A 6,679-nucleotide genomic window follows, 5' to 3' on the forward strand; every position below is an offset into this window, starting at 1 on the left:
TCTCATAGGGCTGGGGGCAGGACTAGGCCTCCAATAGGTTGTAGACAGGGCCTAGGGCAGACCCCAGGCCTCTGACCACCCTGTGGGCCGCTGGGAGTCCCCAGCCCATCCTGAGGGAGCCAGACAGGTTGAAGGGACCGACTGTGGTCCTATCCATTAGCCTTAGCAGAGACCAGGGTTCCAGAGGGAAGAAAGACCCTGGTCGGTGGGGGGCAGGGGAAGGGGTGATGACCCTGCCTTTGTGTGTGCTAAGTAGGGGGACCAGTTGTCCTGGCTTGCACCGTGTCTGAGGAATTTCTTGGCATCTGGGACTTTGAGTGCTAACCGGGAGAACCCTGAGGTGCCTGGCGGCCTGCGCTGACCTGTAGGCCGTGTCTTAGGGAAGGGGCAGGTGTGAGGAGCCTATTGGGATGGGCTGGCCTAGTCCTACCTGGTCAGGGCTGGAAGACCAAGCTCCCGGCCTGTGGGCTCTCTGCAGCTGCGGGGTGGTCCAGTTGACCCCCACAGGAGAGGGGCTAGGCCAGGAGCTCCGGGCCGGCTGAGAGACCAGAGAAGCACCTCGGCTGGGGGGGCCGTCCTTGCTGAAGCCAGTGAAGGGAAGCGGGGGCCAGTCAGCTCGGGGCTGGGGGCAGAGGTGAGCAGAGCTGCTTCGTCAGGGGGAGGACAACCCCCAGCAGGGACGGGGCGGGGGAGAGATACCTGAGGAGCAGACAATGATGACGAGAGCACAGGGTTTGCGTCAGGGAGGCATGGGGCCAGACTCACTTACTGCCGGTGCCTCAGTGTCCCCATCTGGTAAAAGGGGCAGAGGGCTCCCTGCCCACCTGCCTCGGATACCCGCGGTGAGGACTCTGCAATGATGGCTGGGCTGCTGGGGGCACACTGGAGGGCGCGGTGGGGGTGGCTGTCAGCTGGAGAGGCCTTGCCGGGCCAGACAGCTCACGGGGCTCTCCGTTGCTCCAGGAGGTGGGCAGAGGATGACTCTGCCCTCCTGTCATCCCACATCAGCATCCGGGCTTGCCTGCCTTGGGAGAACATGGCTCCTGGCCTTTGAGGCCTCACCTCTGTCTGGGGTCCCATCAGGGAAACTGAGGCCGAGGCCCAGTGTGGGCACCCCCACACACACACACTTGGCAGTGGCCCTCTTCATCCTCAGGGTGAAGGCTCTTTGTCCCCAGGCCAGGGGGCAGTGGTCCAGGCAGCATTTCGGGCACCACTTCTGTTTTCTGGGCATCAGTTTCCTCTTTGGTGAAATTGTAGGGTTAGATTAGTTCTCTGGTTTTTTTTTTTTTTTAATAAAGACTTTATTTATTTATTCATGAGAGACACAGAGAGAGAGATACAGAGATAGTAGGAAAAGCAGGCTTCCCGTGGGGAGCCTGATGCGGGACTCGACCCCAGGACCCCGGGATCACACCCTGGGCCCAAGGCTCAGCCACTGAGCCACCCAGGCATCTCAATTCTTTGGTTTTTAGTATTTAGTAGCAGAACCTCTTCTTCAATCAGTTCGAACTGCACTCAGCGCGCAAGAGAACTGTGGGTGATTGAACCGCAGGGGCGCTGGAAGGCCATGCTCCCCTGCCCCTGCCCCGCACCCGAGGGGCCCAGGGGCTGGAGGGTCACAGTTTGGGAACCCAACCCCTCCTCAGGGTGCCTGCCATGTCTAACCCTCTTACTTGTGGCTCAAGGGCAAGGATGTCCCATTTCCCTCCCCGGGGTGCCCAGTAATTAGATTGCAAGCCCAGCCCCTTCTGGCACCATCTATCAAGTGTAGAAATCTCCATATCCTCTGACTCCTGGCTCCTGCTGACACTGAGGTCTGTCTCAGCCCTGTCACCAAGTTCAGTGGAGCCAGAGGCCCCTTGTCCCTTCTTAGGGGAGTTACCGGAACAAAACATTCTATGCCGCAGATAAGCTGCCGCCCTCCAGCCTGCAGGCAAGTCAGAGATTCCCATTTGACAGGTGAGGGAAAGGGTTTAGGGATCTCACAAGAGAGGTTCAAGATCCCACTGCTTGGAGAGGCAGGGCTGGGTGCCTGGCCAGGGGCCCTGCTCCTTCCCCACAGGCCTGGCCTGGCTTCTCCCTGGGATGCCCACACCTGCAGGTGCCACCAGCAGAACAGGAGGTAGCAATCTGGAACGGAGCCAGAAGAGGGAAATCTTCCTCACCCCGGGGGCCTAGGGCCTGCATTCTTCCCAGCTAGCCACCCCCCCCCCAACGTCTCCCCGCCCCCCCGACAGGGGCAGGGAGGACACAGGAGGGAGAGGCCGGTCTCGCAGGCTGGGACTGCACAAACAGGTACAGGACAATCACCCAGAGGCCCTGGGGGGCGGGGAGTGCCCACACTGACATCAGCAGCACCCTGGGGGGACGTGCAGTTCTCTCCCGACAGCGGGGGCCCCTCTGCCCCCGACCCCGTGTGTCCCTCCAGCCAACTGGGCCGGTTCCGCGAATTGTGTTACAGCCTCGGTCAGCCTCGGTCAGCCGGCTCGGGTGCTAATAATATGAACAGATGTGGGTCATGCTGCTCCATCTCGTGGCCCCAATCCAGTCCTGCCACCGGCACCCTGGGCTGGTGGTGAGCGGGCCTCGAGTCCTGGGGTCCTGGCGTGAAGCTGCGTCCAGGGGGACCCCAGCCCCTGGGTTGGCCTGTTTGTGCAAAGCACCCCCCACCCCCGGTGAGGCTAGCAGCCCTGACTCCACAGTTCAGAGGCTGACATGGAAGAGAGGTTGAGAATACTCAGACCACATACTTTGAAATGATACAAGTGAAAAACGCTTCTTTATGTATTAATTTCAAAAATTATAAGCAAAAATTTTAAGTGCTACGAATGAAAAACGATACAAATGTCCTTTACAGCTGAGGCTTGAAACCTGATCTCTTTGTGCCCAGTTGCTTCAAGGCTGAGAAGGGCCAAGAGGGAGACTGAGGCCCACAGCCGTCCGCAGAGCAGCAGCCCGAGCCCTGCCTCTGTGGCACCTGAAGCCCGGGGCGCACAGCCCGAGCACCCCCGAAACAGCGTCTCAGTGTAGGCAGGGGCTGGCTGTTGGCAGGTGGCAGCGCCTGCCAGGGGTGACCCTGAGGCCTGGGGCCAAGGGTCGGAAATGGGTCTGAGCCCAGGAACAGGTGGTGCCACGGGCACAGGCCTCAGTGCTGGAGAGAGCACCCATGGGTGGGGGGTGGCTGCTTCAGTGTGGCCCAGAGGTCCCCGGAGGGAGCAGCACTGTCCTTGGTTCTCCTGGCGGCCCCTGGTATGCCTGTCCTCACTGAGACACGGGCCGTTTTCAGTAGGACTCTGCTTCCCCCCGGAAGTGGATTAAAGGCCCTACTCAGGGAGTGCGTGGGTGGCATGGTTGGTTAAGCGTCCAATTCTTGGTTTCAGCTCAGGTCCTGAGATCGAGCCCTGCATTGGGCGCCACGCTCAGCACGGAGTCTGCTTGAAGTCCCCCCCCCCCCGACTCCTCGCTTGCTCTCTCTCTCTAAAATGGATAAATACATCTTAAAAAAAAAAAAAGAGGCCCTACTCAGTGCTTATCCCACAGACTGGTCATCTTCCAGCACCAGCCAGCAGGATGTACGTCCTTCTACGCAAGTGGGCACACCTCACTCGAGCCCTCTCAGGTCTTGGAGAAGGGTCCGTGGTTCTGTGTGTGGCTTGATGGCTGCAAAGCTCCCTCCAGGGTGACCGTGGGCAGGGTTGGCTGCCCCGAGTGGCCATCAGCAAGGTGTGCAGATGCTGACGGGGCCCCTTTCTTGCCTCACCTGTGTTCGCGGAGGCCGCGCGATGCCCAGGGCTGCAGCATGGAACAAGACGGATGGGCTCCGGGCGGGCCCTTACCCTCCAGGGTGCGAAGCCTTGGTCCAAGAACTGCACAAACACCTCTGGAATGACGGCATGCGAGGCGGGGCTGGGCCAAGGCTGTGGGAACGTGGCAGGCCTCCCAGAGGAGGCGGGTGGAGGAGTGATGGGGAGGCTGTTGGCAGAAGGAACTGGGGCAGCATGTCAGGGAAGGGTGGTTGGAGGAGGCTCCGGCGGGCAGCGGGGTCAGAGCGTGAGGGCCATGAACATGACCCAGGGACGGAAGAGGACCGCACTCCCTCCGTCTGGCCTCCGTTTCCCCATCTGTTAGAGACTGCCGGCAGCCTCCTGCGCCGCTCAGATATGTCTCTCCAGCTCTCATCTGTCTGTCCATCTGAAAAATGGCAAGAACCCAGTTAAAGAAGTGGAGTTGCTGACCAGAGTCCCCGAAGGCCCTGAGTCTGACCTCCCGCCCCTACCAGCACCAGCTCCCCTGGGGAACTGAACCCCCAAGGGCAAGGCCAGCCAGAGGTGGATAGGCATTGCTGCCCTCCCCGGACCAACCTACGGAAGGGGAGCAGAGGGGCTGAGGATGGATGCCGAGTGGCAGTCAGGTCCCCCACGCTCCACTCAAGCAAAGCCCCAACTCTTGGGCTCTGGGGGATCTGCTTGGTCACGGGGGTCCTAGAAAAGCAGGGTGCTTTCTCATACCCTTCGTTGTCTGGGCCCTGGGCCTTTACTTCCTACCCAAGCAGCATGGGCCTCTACCCCTGATAGGGCACCTAGGCCTGGTTCCTGGGACAACAGCCTCTACGAGAGGCTGGGGGAGGGTGCCAGTGGGCCTCCAGCTGCGCCAGCCCCCCCCTCGGGGCTAGCCTTCCAGGGTTTGCTCATTCCTGTCCACCTCCCCCAGGGCAGGGCCCCACACCCCGGAAGGGTTAGAGGTGCTTGTTGAATACACAGCAGAGCGGACAGGGGATGACCTGAGGTCGGGGAGTGCCAGGTCTCCGGTTCCTTCATTCCCAGGGAAATTTTTTCTCTGCCAAAGCCACTAGGTGTGACAGGCAAGGTGACAGTTATAGATTGGGGGCCTGGCCTATGGATTGTTCCTTGGATGTGGTCGCTTCCATGCTTTCCCAGCTCCAGGACTTGGCTCCTGTTGCTTCTGGTGGGAGACCCCATGCTCTCCCCCCGGAGCTGCTCACACCTGCCACACTCCGGGGCTGCTATCACTGTCCCCTGCCCACTGGGCTGTCACACACAGGCTTCTCCCACCTGCCTGGCTGCCACCTTCTGGGGTTGATGCCTTGAATAGGACTTGAGCTAAGGACGATCTTTGGCAACTGAGGACACGAAACAACACTTAGAGCATCCGGTGCCCCAGGCACCTTTTACCATAGATGTGCTCAGCCTTTTCCTCCCCACAGTAACCCAAGGAGGTAGGTGGTTTTGAAGATTAGGAAACTGAGGCAGAGGCAGGTTAAGTGACCTGCCCGGGGCCACCCCCTGGGAAAAGGATCCTGCCCAGACAGCCGGCTCGCTGGGGCCCACCGATAGCCAACAAGTGAGCTGTTGTCCCCTGGGGAGGACATCGGCCCAGGGATCGCCGTCGCAGCGGGGTAGACACGTGGGGAGTCGAGGGAGGGGGCGCACCTGCCCCCCTGGGAAACTTGTCGGAGCCCAAGCCCCTCAGGTTCCGTCCCCTTTTCCTTGGTGTGGCTTTGTCTTCCGCCCTCCTGGACACGTGTCCCACCACTCACCTCGGCACGAGGGGTTAACCTTGAGCACAGAGGAGCCAAGTTCGGCAAATGTTTGCATAGTGATTGCTTCGCTACGGCCCCTGAGGCCAGGCAAGGTTTCCGGGGCCCCTGGGCATCGCCCTCCCTCCCCCCAAGCTTCAGCTCCCTGTTTGGGAAGTGGGCTGGCTCCGTGTGACATCTGGTAGGGGTCCCCAGTTGCTCCAGAAGCGACGCTGTGTCCACAGTCTCTTCACCGGAGTCCTGGCGCCGCAGCCCGGGTGCCAGCCCGAGACGCCGGCGGCTGTGCCCGGGGACCTCGGGGCCAGGACGCGGTTACAGCTGGGCCACACAGCGCAGTCCCCTTCCGGGCACCGGGGCCAGCCTGGCACCAGGAGATAAGCCGGCGATCCCCAGAGCCTGGATGGATGAGGCGGCCCGGCCGGCCACCTGACCGTGGGTGGGGACACTTGTCAGAGGCTGTTTTTTGCAGCCAACAGTTGGACAGTCTGTCCCGCCCGTGGCTTGGCGGGCTGCCGGGAGGGCCGGGGGCGGCTGGCGACGCCTCTGCCAACTGCGGCTAACAAGTGGTGGCTCGCGGGCCGGGCCGCGGTGACCCGGCGGGGCGGCCAATGAGCGCCCGGCTGCAGTGGCACCACCGGGCGGCCCGCCTGCCTTTGGCTGCGGCGGCAGCGGGAGGGGCCTCGGGCCACCAGTCAGGCTGCGGGGCCCTGTCTCCGGGAGGCCCGGCAGATCTGCGGCTCCATTCACAGAAAGCTCTGCCCGGCTGCCACCGTTTTTAACTTTTCCGACCCTCTGGGGGGCGGGAGGCGGGCCGTGGGGCGGTGCGGGGAGTGTGCCTGGGAAGGCTGTGCAGCCAGAGATGGAAAGGAACTCGAACTTTCCCCTTGCTCTGGATCCGGAGTGGGCTCTAGCTCCCAGCAGGGATGGAGAGAGGAAGCAGGGACGGTGGTGGTGGTGGTGGGGTTACCAGGGACCCCAGGATTCCGGCCTGAGCCCCTCACCCTGTGCCTGGAGTCAGCCTTGGAACCACCCTGGGGACCTACGTGGCCGTCAGTAGGAACGGGTGTTTGCACCCCACCACCTCAGCCCCCTTGCTCAATGCAGACCCACCAAGGCCAA

This window comes from Canis lupus, chromosome 4, assembly GCF_048164855.1.
Source record: "Canis lupus baileyi chromosome 4, mCanLup2.hap1, whole genome shotgun sequence".
NCBI lineage: Eukaryota > Metazoa > Chordata > Mammalia > Carnivora > Canidae > Canis > Canis lupus.